Consider the following 21920-nt stretch of genomic DNA (forward strand, 5'->3'; position numbering starts at 1 on the left):
TTTTACTATCCATTGTCTTGCTCTTCTCCCACACAAGCCCCCTCATTGCTTCCCTATTGATTCTTGTTTGTCATCTCCTAATTTAATCTTTAGGAAGCCATCCCTTCTGCCTGTGCATGCCAGCCATGTGAAAAGTACTCTAATGTTGGAACTTTTGATGACACTTCCACCCTAAATTCCAATTGTTCAATTGGTCTAAACCTTTGTCCCCTACTTACCATATTTCCCTAACATGCTGTATCCGAAATAGGAATCTTAGTCTTGTCATTTATATAAAGCCGATTGGAGAGGCTTGACTCTGTTTTTAGAGCATTGCATTTTGACCGCTCTGCTCCTGTTGAGCTTCTGAGAATGTGTTTTCAATTTCCTGGTGATGTCATTCACACCTTTTGTACACATTTATGGAACAACTTCTGGCTGAATTCCTTGAAAGCGTCATGAGTTAATAATTATCTCTGGAATTTGTTTTTATTCTGTCTTAATCGTTCAGCCTTTTGGATTGAATCCATGCTTAGTGCATCATTGCCCAGTAAGTTGATTTCTCATCCTGCTTTATGTCGCTGGTGGAATTGATATGTGCCCCGTTCCCTGCGTTAAGCATCTTGGCTCCCACCAGACTAAATTACCACAGTAACTAAACGTGTCACTTGCTGGGATTTTTAATTTTATAAATGACTAACGTTAAGGGCTATGGGTGGCATCAGGGTGAATCTTGATCATTGTGTTTGAAAGACATCCAGCTCTTGTTGGTACTGATGTACAAGAGAATTTGAGATAATAAGGTGTAGAACTGGATGAACACAGCAGGCCAAGCAGCATCATAGGATCAGGAAGGCTGACGTTTCAGGCCTAGACCCTTCATCGGAAGGGAATTTACTCACTCAGGAAAGGGCATCATTGTAGATAAAAAATGTTTCGTTCTACCGATCCTATCAATTGAATGGAAGTGGTTTTGCAGCATGCATATGGTTCATATTTTTAAAAAACCTATTTGTGTAAATATTTGTTCATGAGATGTGGGCATCATTGGCTAGGCCAACATTTATTGCCCAGAGGGCAGCTAAGAGTCAACCACATTGTTGTGGATCTGTAATCAATTGTAGGCAAGACCAGGTAAGGACAGTCATTTCCTTCCCTAAAAGATTGGTTTTGTTTTCTGACAATCATCAATGGTTTCATGGTCACCATTAGATTCTTATTTCCAGGTTTTTATTGAATTCAAACTTTGCAATCTGACATGGCGGGATTCAAACACAGGTCTCCAGTGTATTACCTGGGCCTCTAGCTTATTGGTCTAATGATAATACCGTAGGCCAACGCCTCTCCGGTGAATGTGTTCATGGGGAGAGGTGGTATTTTGGTGAATTTTTTTGTCTCTCTTTTTGACATTTTCTCCCCCACAGCACCCCCTCCCCACAAACAAATTAGGCAGAAAAATGCAAGACCAAAATTGATAGCCATGTCTAATAAAAATCCATTTGAGTTAAGGAACTAAAACTGGTAAATTCAATAAAGATACAGACCAGTAATAATTGGAGTTAATAGCAGGATATTTCCTGGGTCCAATGGCTACCTCTGACCCTGTGCATATACTCTCTCTTTATTTTGAGATTCTGAAAGCAACCCAATCTTAATCTTTTTGTCTTTACAATGCAGCTTATTTAAAAATGTTGTAGTTTATTGCAACTTTCACATTGTATAGCAATGATGTTTGCAAATGGAGTTTAATCCTGGTCAATGTGAGGTGGTGTAATTTGGAAGATCTAATGCAGGAGGAAAGTATACAGTAACTGGCAAAATCTTTAGTAGCATCGATATACAGAGTGATCCAGGTGTACAGTCCACACTTTCCTGAAAGTTGTAATGCAAGTGGATAAGGTGGCCAAGAAAACATTTGGCATGCCTGCCTTCATTGGTCAGAGCATAGATTGTAAAAATTAGCAAATGATACAGCTGTACAGATATTCAGTTAGGCCACACTGCCAGTAGAATATGCAGGCTTTAGAGAGGGTACAGGAATAGTTTACCAGGATGTTGCCCGTTTTGGAGGGCATTAGCTATGAGGAGTGATTGGACAAGCTTGGTTTATTTTCACTTGAATGTCGAAGGATGAGGGGTGACCTGATAGAAGTTTGCAAAGTTGAGAGGAATGGATAGCCATTCTTCTTCCCAAGGATGAAATGTTAATTACTAGAGAACATACTTTTAAAGTAGAGGTGTTGGGGGTGGGGGAGAGTTTAAAGGAGATGTGACCCAGATTTTTTTTTTTAAAACAGACTAGGTGATGGAGGCAGAATACAACAGCAACAGTTGAGGCATCTTGACAGATATATGAATAGACAGAGAGTAGGTAGAAATTGACCATTTAGAGACAAAAGGATTTTAGTTTAGAAAGGCATCATGTGTACATGCAGTCTTAGTGGGCTGAAGAGCCTGATGCTATGCTGTACTGTTTTGTTCCTTGCAATACAATTGAGAGATTAGAAGTCCAGTCATTCTTGGAAGCTGCCCCTGATGTATCGCTAAGCTTACACACTCTATTGTGAGCCACACGTTTAGATTTGATAGCATTATGGTGCTGCACTGTGCTTGTTACTGCACAACAAATGAAGGATAATATCTATCTGTGATTCTCACTCACATGTATTTAGTGTCATAGAAGAATAATGATGACACTTTGGATGAGTTCACTTTTAAAGCTGGCTGCAGAGAAATATTAGGCGCGCAATAGAATTGCACCCTTGTTGCATTACTCTTAAACAAAAAATACATTTTTGTCTTTTTTTTGTTTTAAATTGAGAAGCATTGTGATTGCATCTGAAATCATTTTGTTATACTAAGATGCCAGGGATAACTTAATGCTGTAAATATCCTTTTAGGATTTATTGGCCCAAATGCTGGGTTTGACCTATTTGTTTTATTTGTTCTGTCTTTATTCCATTTAAAATTCAGCACACTCTGGTGGGAATTAAAGTCTTCTCCCTCAGGACAGAGTTATTGGTGAATCAACATGTCAAGTGCACCCTGCCCAAATGCTGCTGTTATTTTGGTGTACATGGTTGACCATGTACCCACCTTTGACTTTATCTCTGGCCCTCTGCTTCTCTATATGCAATTCACTGTCTGGCAAGGAAGTCCGTAATGTTATTAGAGTGAGAGTCATACAGCATGGAAACAGACCCTTCTTCGGTCCAACTTGTCCATGCCGACCAGATACTTTAAGTTAATTGGGTCCCATTTGGACCATATCCCTCTAAACCCTTCCTATTCATGTACCTATCCAGATGCCTTTTCTGATGATGATGTTGTTGTTCTTGTTCTTCCAGCCTCCACCAGTTCCTCTGGCAGTTCATTCCATACACGCACCACTCTGTGTGGAAAAAGTAGTTCCTTAGGTCCCTTTCAAACTTTTCCATTCTTTCTTTAAACCTATGACACCTAGTTTTGGACTCCTCCCACCCCAGGGAAAAGACCTTGGCTGTTCGCCCTTTAGCTCAAACCTTCCAACCTTGGCAAGATCCTTGTAAATCTTTTCTGAAACCTTTCAAGGTCCACAACATCCTTTTAGCAGGGAGACCAGAATTGCATGCAGTATTCCAAAAGTGGCCTAACCAACGTCCTGTACAACTGCAACATGACCTGGCAACTCCTATTCTCAATACATTGATCAATAAATGCTAACATACTTAAACACCTCCTTCACTATCCTATCTTCCTGCAACTCCATTTTCGAGGAGCTGTGAACTTGCACTCCAAGGTCTCTTTGTTCAGCAACACTTTGTAGGATCTTACCATTAAGTGTATAAGCCCTGCCCTAAGTTGCCTTTTCAAAATGCAGCACCTCACATTTATGTAAATTAAACTCCATCTGCCACTCGTTGTCCAACATCCTATCTGATCAAGATCCCATTGTACTCTGAGGTAATCTTCTTTGCTGTCCACTACACCTCTAATTTTGGTGTCATCTGTAAACTTGGCTCCCACGTTCACATCAAAACCATTTATATAAATGACAAAAAGCAGTAGACCCAGTACTGATCCTTGTTGCACACCGCTGGTCACAGGTCTCCAGTCTGAAAAGCAGTCCTCCACCATCACCCTTTGTCTTCTACACTTGAGCCAATTCTGTATCCAAATAGCTAGTTCTCCCTGTATTCCATGAGATCTAACTTGCTAACCAGTCTACCATGAGGAACCTTATTGAATGTCTTACTGAAGTCCATATAGATCACATCCACTGCTCTGTCTTCATCAATTCTCTTCGATACTTCTTTAAAAAACTCAAAGTTAGTGAGACACTATTTTCCACATATAAAGCCATGTTGACTACCCTTAATCAGTCTGTACCTTTCCAAAGGCGTGTAATTCCTGTCTCTCTGGATTCCCTCCAACAACTTGCCCCCAACTGATGTCCGGCTCACTGATCTATAGTTCCCTGGCTTTTCCTTGCCATCTTTCTTAAATAGTGGGAACCATGTTAGCCACCCTCCAGTCTTCCAGCACCTCACCTGTGGCTATTGATAGAAATATCTCAGCAAGGGGCCCAGCAATCACTTCCCTAACTTCCCACAGAATTCTAGGGTACACCCGATCAGGCCCTGGGGATTTATCTACCTTTATGCATTTTATGACGTCCAGCATCTCTGTATTATGGACGTTTTTCAAGATGTCGCTACTTGTATCTCCATGGTCTCTATCTTCCATATCCTTCTCCATACTAAACACTGATGCAAAATACTCGTTTCGTATCTTCCCCCCATCTCCTGCAGTTCCACACATAGATGGCCTTGCTGATCTTTAACTCTCTAGTTAGCCTTTTGTCCTGGATGTACTTGTAGAATCCCTTTGGATTCTCCTCAGCCCTTTTTGCCCTCCTGATTTGCCTCTTACGTATACTCCTCCTGCTTTTATACTATTCTAAGGATTCATTCAATCTCTGCTGTCTATACCTGATATATTCTTCCTCCTCATTCTTGAATAAAACTTCAATTTCTCTAGCCCATCCAGCATTTCCTACACCTACCAGCCTTCCTTCACCCTACCAGGAACATATTGTCTCTGGATTCTCATTATCTATTTAATGAAGCCTTCCCATTTTTTAGCTGCCTCCTTACCTGTAAATATCCACCCCCAATCAACTTTTGAAAGCTCTTGCCAAATGCCATCAAAATTGGCCTTCCTCCAAATTAGAGCTTTAAATTTTAGATTTGATCTATCCTTTTCCATCGCTGTTGTAAATCTAATAGAATTATGGTCACTGGGCCCACTATGCTCCCCCACTGACACCTCAGTCACCTACCCTCCCTTATTTCCCAAGAGTAGGTCAAGTTTTGCACCTTCTCTAGTAGGTACATCCACATGCTGAATCAGAAAATTTTCTTGTATACACTTAACAAATTCCTTTCCATCCAAGCCCTTAACATTATGGTAGTCCCAGTCTATGTTTGGAAAGTTAAAATCTCCCACCATAAGCACCCTATTATTCTTAGATAACTGAGACCTCCTTACAAATTTAGTTTCTCAATTTCCTGCAGACTACGCGGATGTCTATAGAACCATCCCAATAAGGTGATCATCACTTTCTTATTTCTCAATTCCACCCAAATAACTTCCCTGGATGGATTCCAAGGAATATCCTTCCTACGTACAGGTGTAATGTTATCTCTAATCAAAAACACCACTTCCCCTCCTCTCCAACCACACCCCCCCCTCCCCGCCCCCAACCTTTCTATAGTAGCTATACCCTGGAAACTTAAGCTGCCAGTCCTGTCCATCCCTGAGCCACATCTCCTGTAATTGTTATGATATCCCGGTCCCATGTTCCCAACCATGCCCTGAGTTCATCTCTCTTACCTGTTAGGCTTCTTGCATCAAAATAAATGTTTAATTTATCAGTCCTACCTTGTTCTCTGCTTTGTTCCTGACTGTTTTGACTTGTCCCCTTTGCCCAACTGTACCAGTCTCAGACTGATCTCTTTCCCCACTATTTCCTTGAGATCCCCACCGACCCTGCCCCGCCCCATGCCCCTCATTGATTTAAATCCTCCCGAACATCTCTGGCAAATCTCTCCACCAGTATATTACTCCGCTTCCAATTACGGTGCAATCTGACTTTCTTATACAGGTCACGTCTCCCCTAGAAGAGATTCCAATGATCCAAAACTGCGAAACCCTCTCCCCTGCACCAGCTCCTCAGCGATGCATTCATTTGCTCTATCCTCTTATTCCTAGCCTCACTAGCTCGTGGCACTGGGAGTAATCCAGATATTACTACGCTCGTGGACCGCCTTTTTAAATTCTTGCCTAGCTTCCTATATTCTCTCCTTTAGAATTTTGTACTTTTCTCATTGTATGTCATTAGTTCCGATGTGTACAATGACCTCCTCCTAGTCTCTCGCCTCTTTGAGAATATTCTGCACCCTGTCCGAGATCTCCTGGATCCTGGCACCAGGGAGGCAGCACACCATTCTGATGTCTCATAAACGTCTGTCTATGCCTCTGACTTCACTCCCCAATCACAATCGATCACTTGGAACGTGGCATACCACTCATTACATTAGACCCAGTCTCGGTACAAGAAACCTCGCGGTCAGTGCTCCATTCCCCTGAGAGTCCATCACTCCCTACTTTTTCCAAAACAGCATACTTGTTTAAGATGGGGATAGCCACGGGAGACTCCCGCACTATCTGCCTCTCTCTCCTACCTTTCCTGGAGGTAACCCATCTACCTGACTGTATCTTCAGATTATTTCCCTTCCTGAAACTGCTATCCATTCCACCCACTAGGTCTTGTAAATTCCTCATTGCCTCTAACTGCTGCTCCGATGGATCCATGCGATCCAATAGGCTTCACGACCAAACACACTTCCTGCAGATATAATTATCAGTAATATGGAAAGTCTTCCTAAACTCTCCTCAATCTCCCACATCCGAAAGGAAGAGCACATAACTCTACTAAGAGCCAGAGATAGTAAAAACTGCTGATGCTAGAGTCTGAGATAACAGTGTGGAGCTGGAGGAACACAGCAGGTCAGGCAGCATCAGAGAAGCAGGAAAGTTGACGTTTCGGTCAGGACCCTCCTTCAGGGTCAACTTTCCTGTTCCTCTGATGCTGCCTGGCCTGCTGTGTTTCTCCAGCTCCACACTGTGTTATCTCTACTAAAGGTCATCTTTGCACCTTAACACTTTAAAGACCGAGAAAATAGCACCGTTTTACTGCTCTACGTGAACTTGTGCAGGCTATAACGCGATTCCATTGGTGTGTGGAGGAGTACGTGTCATCATCACATGATCGTTTCGTGTGTTTTGTCCTGAGCATGCTCAATGTTAGCGCCGAAAGAGTCTCCCCATCGGCATCACATGATCATTTTGCAGACTTTGTTGTGAAGTGCTTTCTGTGAGAGGTACAGTACTCTGTGATCTTCAATAATTTTTTTTGCAAATTCTGTCCTGTTTCCCAGAAAAATGTGAGGACAAAGTGACGAGAATGTTTGCAAGAAGCATCCTGGTGATAAAATTGCGGGTGGTGAATGTAAAAGAAAGGCTACAACACTGAAAGAGAAGATAATTGTTATAAAGCATTTTGAGTGTAATGAGACAACGTGTGATATAGTTCGTGTAACAGGAATAAAGGAGTCTACCTTATGCACCATTACAGATAATGCAGAAAAGATTAAAGCAAGCTGTATAGCTGGAACGAGTCTGAGTACTAGCAAATCTGAGAGGTCGTGGACAAAGGAACTTGATTTGGAGTGGCTACTAAGTGTGTGGATAGACGATCAATTGAAAAAATGATCTAGGACCACCTTTCTCACAATAAAAGAGAAAACCTTATCAATTTATGAAGATCTAACAAAAAAAGCTGAAAATCCTGCAGATGTGCCTGCCTTCGGGGTTAGCGTTTGCTGGTTTTAAGAACTGCTATGCTTTTCATAATGTAAAGTTATGTGGCAAAGCTGCCAATGCAGACGAGGAGCATGCAATGGCATTTCCTCCCAAAGATTTAAAAAAAAAAAAAAAAATTGATGAAGAAGGCTACAACTTAGATTAAATTTTCAATTTGCATGAGGCAGGTTTATACTGGAAGCGAATGCCATGAAGAACCTACATTTCTCTGAATGAAGCGCACACTCCAGGCTTTAAGATGGCAAAGGATCGTATGACTGCTGCTGGGTGCCATTGCCAGTGGAGACTTAGAACCTAAGCCTGTGGTGGTGTACCACTCTGCCAACCCACGAGCCTTGAAAGGTTACCTTAAGTCTATTCTGGGCATCTACTTTAGGTCAAGCAAAAGAGGTTCAATGAAGGGGCAAATTTTTTCTGACCTTATTGGTGATGTTTTGGAAGATTTTTTTTTAAGTAAGTATTGCAGGAAACAAAACTTGGATTTCAAGAATCTCCTCATCCTGGATAATGTCCCAGGCCATCCTCCCACCATTGGTGAGCTTTCTGAAAACAAAGTGCTATTTATACCCCAAAACACAACCTCTCTCCTTCAACCCATGGACCGGGGTGTAATAGCAGCTTTTAAAGCTTATTATTTAAGGCGTACGCTTAAGAGGCTGAGTGCAGCCACTGAGGGGGATGCGGACAGCATTCCTCAATTTTGGAAGAGCTTTAAAATCAAGAATACAATTGACATTATCGTGAAGGCCTGGGGTGATGTCAGTGAGGACTGTTTGCATGCAGGACATAGCAAGAACTGCAGATGCTGCAGTCAGTCCATACAGTGTGGAGCTGGAGAAACACAACAGGTCAGGCAGCATCAGAGGGGCAGGAAAGTCAACTTTTCGTGTCTACACCCTTCAACAGGACTTTTTTAGTGACTGAAAACCCTACTGCGAAGCCTCTTCCAAGGATGCCCACCTTGAAGTTATCCTCCCCCCACCCCGTCCTGATGAAGGACGTAAACCCGAAACATCGGCTTTCCTGCTCCTCTAACGCTGCCTGACCTGCTGTGTTCCTCCCAGCTTCACACTGTATTGACTGCTTGCATGCAGCTTGGTGAAATCTTCTCCAAGACTTTTTTCAAGATTTTAGAGGCTTTGATCCATCAGAGGAGCTCCCAAGAATCAAAGAACATTGTGTTTGACATTGCAAAGGATTTGAAGAAGTGGAGGGTGCGGATGTTGAAGAGCTGCTTGTGCCCTACTGAAGATCTCTCTACAGCTGATCTACAACATCTTGTCACTGAGGGGGAAGTGGAAGCTGGAGATGAAGAAGATGAATCCAGGATGCAGCACCACGAGACCTTTCCACTTCTGTTTTGTCTTCTGTCCTGAGGGAAATTGAGAAGCAGTTGCAGCTTTTGGAGGATAACAATTACAATGCAGAATACAGCAGGGTAGCAGTTTGTGGAATAAGATCTTACTTGGCACCTTAGGAACAGCTTCTTCATGAAAGAAGAAAAAGGACACAGCAGCAAAAACTGGACGCCTTTTTTAAGCTAACCCCCAAGAAACAGCCAAAGGACAATGAATCATAGCCATCCACTTCTGGACTAATTATTTTTCACCCTAACCCTGCAACAACAACTACACCTGAAGGTGATGATGATAATGATGATATGATGATCCACAGCCTCTACATTAACAACAGAGCAACCTCAAAACCTCCTCGCCCCCCACCCCATCAAGTTACCTTCGCATTTTTTTTCATGATTAGATATGAATTAAACACTTATTCAAATGGCGCTATCCATTGTGTTAAGATTTTGAGTGATTTTTGAACAATTTTGATATTTTTTGGTGGTCTGTTCCTAACCCACTTTTCCCATAGGTCCCATTATTTCTACAGGACAATTTTCTATAGCATGATGCTGCTCAGGAATGCAACTATCATGTTATAGCAGAATTGACTGGGTATAATCGAAAAAGAACCCACTCTACTCACTATTGTAGATTTACAAAAATGCTACGATTACACTTAAAGACCAGCTATTTAGCTGCCCCCCCACCTCCCCCACATAGGTTTCTCCAAAGGTTGGCTGTAAATCTCGCCGTTTGTGAATTTTTCCGAGACGAACTGTGATATCCAGAAATACCCGAAACCAAACAGTAGAGGCAGTTAGCTATGCAGGTTACTGCTGGGTCAGACAGCCGTGTAGGTTTACTGTTCCATTTGACTTACTTCCCATATGATCACTGCCTTTATCTGCTTTCTTCCCTGTTTAAAGGGCCATTGCTTTGTTTTCCCCAAAGTTCCAAAACAACGCAACAGCTTTTAAAACCGTAATTACTACTCCAGAATTTGAGGAAATCAGCTCCAACCCTGAAAATACCTCAAAAAAGGAGCAGCTCTCACAGCCACAATTTTTCCCGTCCTCTATCTTGGAATTGATTTGTGAAGTTGGTGCCTGGGTGCAGAAGGATTGTGTAGGGAAAGGTGCCTGGAGGGAAAATGATGTGCTATAAAGAACTTCCATTTCAGTAAGGGTTAGTAGGAACTGCCGATGCTGGAGAATCTGAGATAACAAGGTGTAGAACTGGATGAACGCAGCAGGCCAAGCAGCATCAGAGGAGCAGGAAAGCAGAAATTTCTGAAGAAGAATCCAGACCCAAAACATCAGTTTTCCTGCTCCTCTGATGCTGCTTGGCCTGCTGTGTTCATCACCTTGTTATCTCTCTTCATTTCAGTAAGGTTTTGTTGTCCGTTTAACCCCTCAGATTTGATGGCTTTTGAAGTGTAGCCAACTCAACATTGTTTTATTTATCGGTAATGTCAATTTTTGCACCGCAAAGCCTCTGCAGACCATAAATTACCACAAAATTTATTTCTCTCTAAGGGTTTAGCAAAGATTTGTAGCTCGGGTTGTGGGTGAGGTTGTTGACATGCTCGCCGAGCTGGCTTGTTTCCATTCAGATGTTTCGTCACCATGCTAGGTAACATCATCAGTGAGGTCTCCGATGAAGCGATGTTATTCTACTCCCCTTGGAATTTATACTGTCCGGTCTGTTATGGTGAGTTGTCATTTTCGGTTTTGTTCTGAATGGGTTTGTATATGGGGAACAATTGTATATGTTTATTGATTGAAGTATGGGTGGAGAACCATGCCTCTAGGAATTCCTGTGCGCGTCCACGTTTGGCTTGGGCTACTTTGGTTACCTTGTCCCAGTTAAACTGATGGCCTTCATTGTCCGAGTGTCCGACTGATATTAGGGAAAGTTTGTCATGTCATTATGCCGCTAGTTGCTGATTGCGTATTCTGATGGCTAGTTTCCTTCATCTCTATCCGATGTAATGCTTGTGGCAGTCATTGCATGGTATTTGTAAACTACGTTGGTTCTACATGTTGTGGGAATGGTGTCTTTAATCCTGTGAGTGTTTGTTATAGAGTGGCTGTGGGCTTGTGAGCCATCATGATTCCTAGTGGTCTTAGGAGTCTTGTTGTCAGTTCTGATATGTTCTTGATATAGGACAGTGTGGCCAGTGTGTTGGGCGTGCTGTGTCCTCCTGTTGTCCTGTTTAGTAGGCATCTGTGGATGAAGTTGCGGGGATATCTGTTCATAGTGAAGATTTTGTGCAGGTGCTCTTCCTCTTTCCTGCATAGTTCTGGTGGCCAATAAAGTAGTGTCCTAATGCAGCTTTGTTTGTGGACGTTGGGTTGGTTGCTGTGGAAGTTGAGGATTTAGTCAGTGTGGGTTGCTTTCCTGTATACCGAGGTTTGGAACTCCCTGTTGGTCACATATTCAACTCTGATGTCCCGAAACAGAAGCTGATTTGTTGTTTTCTTCTTCTCTTGTGAATTTAATCCCCGTGAATACGTTGTTGATGAGGTGGTGGGTCTCTTCTAGTTTGGTGCTTTTGATGATAACGAATGTGTCACCCACGTACTGTATCCACAGTTTAGATCGAATGTGGGGGAGGGTACTGTGTTCTAGTCTTTGCATGACTGCTTCTGTGATGAGTCCTGAGATGGTCGACGCCATGGGTGTGCCATTGATCTGTCTGTATACTTGACAATTAAAGACAAAGTGTGTGGTGAGGCACAAGTCTAGTAGTTTGAGTATGTTGTCATTGCTGATGGAGCTGCTGGTCTGCTTTGCTGCTTCCTCTGGTAATGTAGCCTTCTGTCTGGCTAGTGGGATGTCAATTGACATGAGTAATGACTGGACAGTATAAATTCCAAGTGGACTAGAACAACATTGCTTCATTGGATGATGTTACCTAGCATGGTGACAAAACATCTGAATGAAAACAAGTGAGCAAATCAACAACCTCACCCACCACCTGAGCTACAAATCTTTGCTTAAAATCTTAAATATCTATGGGCGCAACATGCTAAAAATTGCCTGACAGTGGGAAACCTTCGCCAACCGACTGAGCGCCACCTGTAAACAACTTCAGTTTCTCCATGAATGCCTCAGGAACCAGGTACTGTCCACAGCCTGAAGTACAAACCTCCACTCAATAACTCACAGGCATATACAATAGCTGAACAGAATGGACGCAAAATGCTACGAGCAATGATTTATGATGTCCATAACTGACTCTACAAGTACGAATGGGAAATTTCACACCAAAAATCACTGTACCTAAACACTACGGACCAGCAATGGGCTACAACCCTAGAACAGGCCATCACCATCCTTACCAAACTGATCCACCACAAAGACAAGGACAACAACAAACCGGACACATGGATAAGAAACTGAGAAAGCTGCCTTATTACGCACATTGAACTATAACCACAAAGATGCAAACAGAACAGACTTCATGCTACCCTGGAAACTATATTAAGAGACAATAGGCTCATGGACAAAGCACAACAAGCCATCCGACAAACTATAATCCCCACACTAAGCCAAAAGAACGAATGGGACACCCTGAACACAGAGAAAAGCACTAGATGAACTCAAGAAAGACAAGACCACTATAATCCTACCAGCAGACAAAGGGCACATGACCGTCATTATGAACAAACCAGACTACGTTCAGAAAGCACAGGCATTGCTCACAGACACAACCACTTACCAACAGATGACGATAGACCCAACACTGCAGCTAGGTAATAGGATCACCCAGACACTGAAGAGACTAAAGGGTGCAGGACAGATAAACAAGTCGGACTACATGAGAATGAAACCAGGAAGGCACGATCACCCCCTGCTTCTATGGACTTCCTAAAGTACACCAACCAGACATCCCCCTCAGACCCATTGTCTCTCTATCAGGCACAGCTTCACATTAACTGGCTGAGGACCTACAACAGAGACGGAAACACCTAGTTGACGGATCACTCCTCATTCCATCCACTCAACCCAAGAATTCCTCAATACCCTCGAACATAAAAATCAGCGACAACGAGTTGATGGTATCCTTTGATGTCACAGTATTATTCGCGTCAATTGACATCTCCCTAGTCAAAAAAAAGGCCACATTACCAGAGGAAGCAGCAATGCAGACCAGCAGCTCCATCAGCAATGACAACATTCTCAAACTGCCAGACTTGTGCCTCACCACACACTTTGTCTTTAATTGTCAAGTATACAGACAGATCAATGGCACACCCATGGCGTCGACCATCTCAGGACTCATCACAGAAGCAGTCATGCAAAGACTAGAACACAGTACCCTCCCCCACATTCGATCTAAACTGTGGATCCTGTATGTGGATGACACATTCGTTATCATCAAAAGCACCAAACTAGAAGAGACCCACCACCTCATCAACAACAAATTCACGGGGATTAAATTCACAAAAGAAGAAGAAAACGACAATCAGCTTCTGTTTCGGGACATCAGAGTTGAATGTATGACCAACAGAGAGCTCCAAACCTCGGTATACAGGAAAGCAACCCACACTGACCAAATCCTCAACTTCCACAGCAACCAGCCCAACGTCCACAAACAAAGCTGTATTAGGACACTATTCAAATGGGCTAGGACACACTGCAACACACCAGAACTATGCAGGAATGAGGAAGAGCACCTATACAAAATCTTTGCTATGAACAGATACCCCTACAACTTCATCTGTAGGTGCCTACTAAAAAGACAACAACAAGGGGACACAGCACACCCTAACACAGAGGCCACACTGCCCTAAATCAAGAACATATCAGAACTGACAACATGATTCCTACAACCACTAGGAATCATAGTAGCCCACAAACTCACAGCCACTCTAAGACAAACACTCTCACAAGGATTACAGACACCATTCCCACAACATGCAGAACCAATATGGTTTACACAATACCATGTAATGACTGCCACAAGCATTACGTCGGACAGACAGGAAGGAAACTAGCCATCAGAATATACAAACATCAGCTAGCGGCATAAGGACATGATAAACTTTCCCTAATATCAGTACACTCGGACAATGAAGGCTATCAGTTTAACTGGGACAACGTAACCATAGTAGCCCAAGCCAAACATAGACATGCACGGGAATTCCTAGTGGCATGGTTCTCCACTCTTAATGCAATCAGCAAACATATAGAATTGAATCCCATATACAAACCCATACAGAACAAAACCGGAAATGACACTACTCACTATAACGGACCGGCTATTATAAATTCCAAGTGGAGTAGAATAACATCGCTTCATTGGAGGCCTCACCGATGATGTTACCTAGCATGGTGATGAAATATCTGAAAGAAAACAAGTCAGCTTGGCAAGCAAGTCAACAACTTCACATTTATTGCTCTCATTAAGTGTGAGCCAACATCCCAGGGTGAAATTTTCTCCTCTTGTTTGAATGGTGCCATCATTTTACACTGTCATGACAAAGCAGATAAAGCTTTGGTTTAAAGTTTCATCTAAATGATGGAACTTCCTGAGACAGCACTTCTCTTTCAATTCCTTCCACTTCCTACAGACAAAGGGGGTAGCCATGGGTACCCGCATGGGCCCAAGCAATGCCTGCCTCTTTGTAGGTTACGTGGAACAATCCCTCTTCCGTACCTACACCGGCCCTAAACCCCACCTCTTCCTCCGTTACATTGATGACTGTATCGGCGCCGCCTCGTGCACCCACGAGGAGATGGAACAGTTCATCCACTTCACCAACACCTTCCACCCCAACCTTAAGTTCACCTGGATCATCTCTAATACCTCTCTCCCCTTCCTGGACCCCTCTGTCTCCATCTCGGGTAACCGATATCCATTTCAAGCCCACCGACTCCCACAGCTACCTAGAATACACCTCCTCCCACCCACCTTCCTGCAGAAATGCCATCCCCTATTCCCAATTCCTTCGCCTCCGCTGCATCTGCTCCCAGGATGAGGCATTCCCCTCCCGTACATCTCAGATGTCCTCGTTTTTCAAGGACCACAACTTCCCCCCATCAATGGTCGAGAACGCCCTCAACAGTGTCTCCCACATTTCCTGCAACTCATCCCTCACACCCCGTCCACGCAATAAGAACCAAAAAAGAATCCCCCTCGTCCTCACGTACCACCCCACCAACCTCCGGATCCAACGCATCATCCTCCGACACTTCCGCCATCTGCAATCCGACCCCACCACCAAAGACATCTTTCCCTCCCCACCCTTATCTGCCTTCCGGAGGGACCACTCTCTCCGTGACTCCCTTGTTCGCTCCACACTCCCCTCCAGCCCCACCACACCCGGCACTTTCCCCTGCAACCGCAGGAAGTGCTACACTTGCCCCCATACCTCCTCCCTCACCCCCATCCCAGGCCCCAAGAAGACTTTCCACATAAAGCAGATGTTCACCTGCACATCTGCCAATGTGATATACTGCATCCACTGTACCCGTTGTGGCCTCCTCTACATTGGTGAAACCAAGCGGAGGCTCGGGGACCGCTTTGCAGAACACCTACGCTCGGTTCGCAATAAACAACTGCACCTCCCAGTCGCGAACCATTTCAACTCCCCCTCCCATTCCTCAGACGACATGGCCATCCTGGGCCTCCTGCAGTGCTACAACGATGCCACCCGAAGGTTGCAGGAACAGTAACTCATATTCCGCTTGGGAACCCTGCAGCCCAATGGTATCAATGTGGATTTCACAAGCTTCAAAATCTCCCCTCCCCCTACCGCATCCCAAAACCAGCCCAGCTCGTCCCTGCCTCCCTAACCTGTTCTTCTTCCCACCTATCCCCTCCTCCCACCTCAAGCCGCACCCCCCATCTCCTACCTACTAACCTCATCCCGCCTCCTTGACCTGTCCGTCCTCCCTAGACTGACCTATCCCCTCTCTAACTCCCCACCTACACTCACCTTTACTGGCTCCATCCCCGCCTCTTCGACCTGTCTGTTTCCTCTTCACCTATCTTCTCCTCCATCCATCTTCTATCCGCCTCCCCCTCTCTCCCTATTTTTCCAAATCCCCCTTCCCCTCCTCCATTTCTGATGAAGGGTCTAGGCCCGAAACGTCAGCCTTTCTGCTCTTATGGTGCTGCTTGGCCTGTTGTGTTCATCCAGCTCTACACCTTGTTATCTCGGATTCTCCAGCATCTGCAGTTCCTGCTATCTCTCTCACTTTCTTACCCCTGGTCGTTGCATTCAATTATTGTTCCCCAATTGTCACTGTTCTATACATACAGGGATAACATAACAGCTTGTGTGTAGGATCTGCTTTAATGTGTCTACTGTATGCTTTAGATGTTGGCTAAGCCTAGGTGTGTACTCAAAAATAAACAATTGAGCACAGTGGCCATCTATGGTAAGCACTCCCATAATTGACACACAACTGACCAGTACATTCAGCTCAGTTCATAGAATCCCTACAGTGTGGAAACAGGCCATTTAGCCCAACAAGTCCACACCATCCCTCCCAGACCCATTCCCCTAATTTCCCATGTCTAACCCACCTAATCTACACATCCCTGAACACTACAGGCAATTTAGCCTGCCCAATCCACCTACCCTGCACATCTTTGAACTGTGGGAGGAAACTGGAGCACCCAGAGGAAACCTACGCAGACATGGGGAGAACGTGCAAACTCCACGCAGACAATCTCTCGAGGCTGGAATTGAACTCAGGTCCTTGGCGCTGTGAGGCAGCAGTACTAACCACTGAGCCACCGTGCCGCCCAGTTGAAATTGCAAAATTGGGAATAGTGTGGGTCAAGGGTATTGAAGTATTAGATCACCATGATCATATTAAATGAAGGTGCAGAGTCAAAGAACTGAATGGCCATTAAATGGGGAGAATTCTTATGCCATTAAATGGGGAGAAAATGGAGTTTTGGTCTTAGTCTTAGACAAATTCAAAAAAAGAGCCACAGGGTTTGAACCATCTACTTTTGTGCTGTACACTTCAAATTGAACTCCAGGAATTATAAGGCAATTGGAAGTTAATTGCTGTTTTAAAATTCTACATGTTAGTCGCTGTTAAACACTAGTAAAGAATGTAGCATCTTTACATATGAAACTAAAACAAGAACACTTTTTTTTAACGCCACTACCATGTCAGTCTTCATATTTACTTTACTGCATTGTCTGAAATTTAAACAGCTTTCTATCAACTAATAAAGCACAATTCACAATGATAATTTAACTTGCTGCATCGTTTTCAGCTATCTATTTCTCAATGACAATGAAATCAGTCAACCCACTAATTACCTGAAAGCACGAGGGGTCAATATGTGAAGCTAGCTGTAGGATTCTTGCATTGTTTCCTGCCTGTGTCATTCTGTACAGAGTTTGCGATATCAGAATGGTATGTTACATGGTATGGGGTGAAGTGTGGGTGGGAGGTAATGTTGTGATTGGCCTAAGTTGGGATCCACTGCAGGGAACTCTTGGGTTTTATTGACTGTGCATGTTACTGGACCATATCATGTGGTGATCTCTGTGCCTCCAGAAGGGGCATGGGCTCATGGAGAGGAGGCACTGGGTAGTGTAGGATGTTCTGGGTAAAAAGCTATAAAAGGACAATCCTCATTCAAAGCAACCAGGGTAAAATTCAATGACCATTATAAAGTAATGAGTGGACCGATATGAAAGTTTGGCCATTTATTTAGGTCTTGGTTGACCTCAACTCCAACTGCCTCTATGTACCTCAATACCCTAAACAAGAAAAGACTTATTGATCACAGGCTGAAAGAAGGTCAATTGACCAGCCATTCAGAGGAAGAGATATTTAGGTTTTGATTAGCTTTTGTCTGAAAACCTGCTTTCTAACTTCATTCCAAAATGGACCAGCTCTAATTTTACAAGGATGCCTTGGCTTAGCCATTTCCAACAGCGAAACAAGCTGCATATTTGGATTATTTGAATATTAAACATTTATTCTCAACTTCAGAACCTGAAGCAAAGCAATTTCTGTTTTTAAAATCCTGTTTCCATTTCTTTGTGATTGTTGGTTCTTCAAATGCCAGTACGAATTCTGGAGATGCTTCACTAGAGGGCCCTTTTCCATTTTATTCATAATACAGCAGACTAACATGGCTCCAATTTTTCAATGTAACAATGGGCTTATTGCTAATTTACTGCTGTGATGATACTGATAATGAGGTGACGTGCATACATAATTATCCTTGTGCAGCAACAAAACAGTACATTTGTGAATCTTCCTTCTCAAATGACTTGTAAGCGCTCAATCCAATTTTGCCACTGCCTGTGAAAGTGCAGCAAAAATACCAAGTTGTTTTCAGGGATTTCCTTTCAACTATCAACACAGTTTAGGTTAGTTTTAAATGACAGAATATTTAATAAAAAGGATAAATGAATACATCACTATTTAATTGACGGTTACATCATGAAGCATTTTTAGTTATCGTGATGGTATACTGCACAGTGAAAGGAAAATCACTTCCTGCAGTGTTCTCATCTGACTGTTATACAGTGCATTCAATGGAGCAAAACCACCCCAATATCTTATTATGGATGATGTCAATAAATCAAAACTTTCACATCTTTTAATGCTAATTAGAAAGAGAAATCAGGACCAAATATTGACCAATTTTTTTTTGTAGGAGCGTCTTAAAACAGGTGAGAGCAGTAAAAGGAAGGGAGAGTTTACAGAGGGAATTTTAGAGCTTAGGGTCAAGGTAGCTCACGCGATAGCCACTGACAGTGCAGCAAATAAAATTGGGGACATGCAAGAGACCAGATTTGGAGGAACACAGAGATCTGCATAGAGGGCTGGAGGATTTCAAAAGATAGGGAGGGTTGAAACCATGTAAGGATATGAAAATGAGATTTTAATACTGAGGTATTAGCAACTTGGGAAGCAGTAAAAGTCGCAGATGTGACGGATGAATGGAACTTAGAATGAGTTAATGTATAATTACAGAGTTTTAGACAAGCACAAGGGTGGAAAGTTAACCGGTAGAGCACTGGAATAATTGAAGCTTCGAAACTTCAAAGCAACAAAGGCGCAGTGAGTGTTTCAACAGCAGGTGAGCTGAGGAAAGAACTGTGTTAATTGGTGTTATACAGCTGGGAATGGGCTGTCTCAGTCATGGTGCAGATATGTGGTTGGAACTTCTACTTGGGCTCGAACACAACACTGAGGTTGCAAATGGCCCGTCTCAGTTTAAGGCAGTGACCAGAGATGGAACCAATGGACAGTGAATGGATGTTGTGGTGAGATCAACAACATTGGCTTCAGTCTTCCCAAACTTTAGTGTATAAACAATGTGGCGAATCTGAGACTGGTTAGGTGTCCAAGGAGAATATAGTGAGGTAGGCATGACTGTTGTCACGTGGAACCTACTGTGTTTTCTGATGATATCTCCATTTGGTGGATTGTAGATGAGAAATAGAAAGAGGCCAAGAAAGATTTTCCTAAGGATTCAAAGGCGTAACAAGGCAAAAGCAGAATAGAAATCACTGCAGTTTTTTCCCTGACTACAGTTGGCAGGTTAGGAAAGAAACTAAACATTGGATGATACACAAGAGATGATTATAGGAGAACAAAGTGGTCAACTGTGTTGAAAGCTGTGGAAAAGTCAACTCTAGATGGAGCTTGGCCAATTAAAACTTCCTCTATAACCAGGATGATTACCAGTTAGTGTGAAAACTTGGCCATGGAAAGTGCAGTGAAGTATTTGAGGCTATAAATGTAACAAACAATGAAAAAAACAGTAGTCAAAATACTGAAACCTGTTAAAATGAAGAAAATAAAGCAGGAAATCAAAATATTAGGGAACCTACTTGGAGACCCTAACATCATCAAGCTGCTAGATGTGGTAAAGGACCCTGTGCTAATGACTCCAGCTCTTGTTTTCGAGTATGTTGATAACACTGATTTCAAGCAACTGTATCAAATTCTGATGGATTATGACATATGGCTCTATATGTATGAAATATTAAAGGCTCTGGATTGCAGCCATAGTTTGGGCACCATGCATTGAGATGTGAAACCACATAATGTGATGATCAACCATACCCAGAGGAAGCTTTGGTTGATTGGGGATTGGGTGAGTTTTACCATCCTGAACAGGGATACAATGTTAGAGTGACTTCCGGGTACATCAATGGACCTGAGCTGCTAGGTGACTTCCAGATGTATGATTATAACTTGGATAAGTGGAGTTTGGACTGTTTGTTGGTCAGCATGATATTCCATAGAGAACCTTTCTCCCAAGGACATGATAATTATGATCAGCTTGTTCGTATTGCCAAGGTTTTAGGAACTGATGAATTGTTTGTCTACCACAAGAAATATCACATTGAACTGGATCCTCGATTTAATCATACTTTGGGCCAACATTCTTGAAAGCGCTGGGAGCGTTCATTCATCATGAGAATCGGCATCTGGTCAGCCTGGAGACTTTAGGTTTGTTGGATAAGTTTCTTCGCTGTGATCATCAGCAGAGGCTTACAGCTAAGGAAGCAGTGGAACATCCATACTTCTATCCAATAATCAAGGAGCATTTGGATGGTGCTCAGAGTAACCGCTCACATGTGCCCGGTGTTTCTGCAGCTAGATGGTGAATCCTACTCCAGTCAGCACAGTTCATACTGTAAGACGACGAGTTACAGGTTTTACAGGGGAGACGTTAGGCAAAAAAAGGAGCTATCAGAGTCTGAAAATGTGAACATGTGATGCAGCTACACAAGTGACCATGGCTTACCCTAAATGAGGCATAGATAGAGTGGATAGTCAGAGACTTTTTCCCAGGGCGGAAATGACTATTATGAGGCGGCATAATTTTAAGGTGATTGGAGGAAGGTATAGGGGAGATGTCAGAGGTAGGTGCTTCACACAGAGAGCGGTGGGTGTGTGGAATGCGCTGCCGGCAGTGGTAGTGGAGGCAGATACTTTAGAGACTTTTAAGTGACTCTTGGATAGGCACATGGATGATAGTAAAATGTAGGGTATGCAGGGTAGATTGATCTTAGTATGATAATAGGTTGGCACAACATCGTGGGCCAAAGGGCCTGTACTGTGCTATACTGTTCTATGTTCCATGTTCTATGTTCTAAATTCTGTGGCAACATTCTTCTACATCGATTTATTTAACATTTCCACTTATGTTTCGGAGAGAATTACAACTTAATAGATTATTTTTGGTTCTGAAATTAAATGTTTTTGTACAGTTATATATTTTGTTTGAGAAAAAACAGGGGTGGCACGGTGGCTCAGTAGTTAGTACCGCTGCCTCACAGCGCCAGGGACCTGGGTTCGATTTGTTATATTTTCCCCCACAGTTCAAAGATGCGCAGGTTAGGTGGATGGACCATGCTAAATTGCCATGTAGTGTCCAGGGATGTGCAGGACAGGTGAATTAGCCATGGTAGAATGCTGGGATATGGACAGGGATGGATGCTTGTCAGAGGGGCGTGCAGACTCAATGGGCTGAATGGCCTCCTTCCTCACTGTAGGGTTTCTGTTTATAAGGCTAGGAAAGGACAGGTTGTTATTGTCACAGCCATAGAGGGGACCATTTGTGTCTTTAATGGAATGAACGAACAAAGCCCAATGTAAGGATTCAAGCGCAAAAGCAAAGTATGCAAGATCACTGGAAATCTGAAATTACCTGAGAAAATC

The 21920-nt window shown here is 43.2% G+C and overlaps 1 pseudogene; it reads left to right on the forward strand.

The window, feature by feature from the left end:
* Positions 1–17084: 17084 nt before the first annotated feature.
* Positions 17085–20863, forward strand: LOC109921750 (annotated as a pseudogene).
* The last annotated feature ends 1057 nt before the right edge of the window (positions 20864–21920 follow it).

This window comes from Rhincodon typus, chromosome 2, assembly GCF_021869965.1.
Source record: "Rhincodon typus isolate 14 chromosome 2, sRhiTyp1.1, whole genome shotgun sequence".
Taxonomy (NCBI): Eukaryota; Metazoa; Chordata; class Chondrichthyes; order Orectolobiformes; family Rhincodontidae; genus Rhincodon; species Rhincodon typus.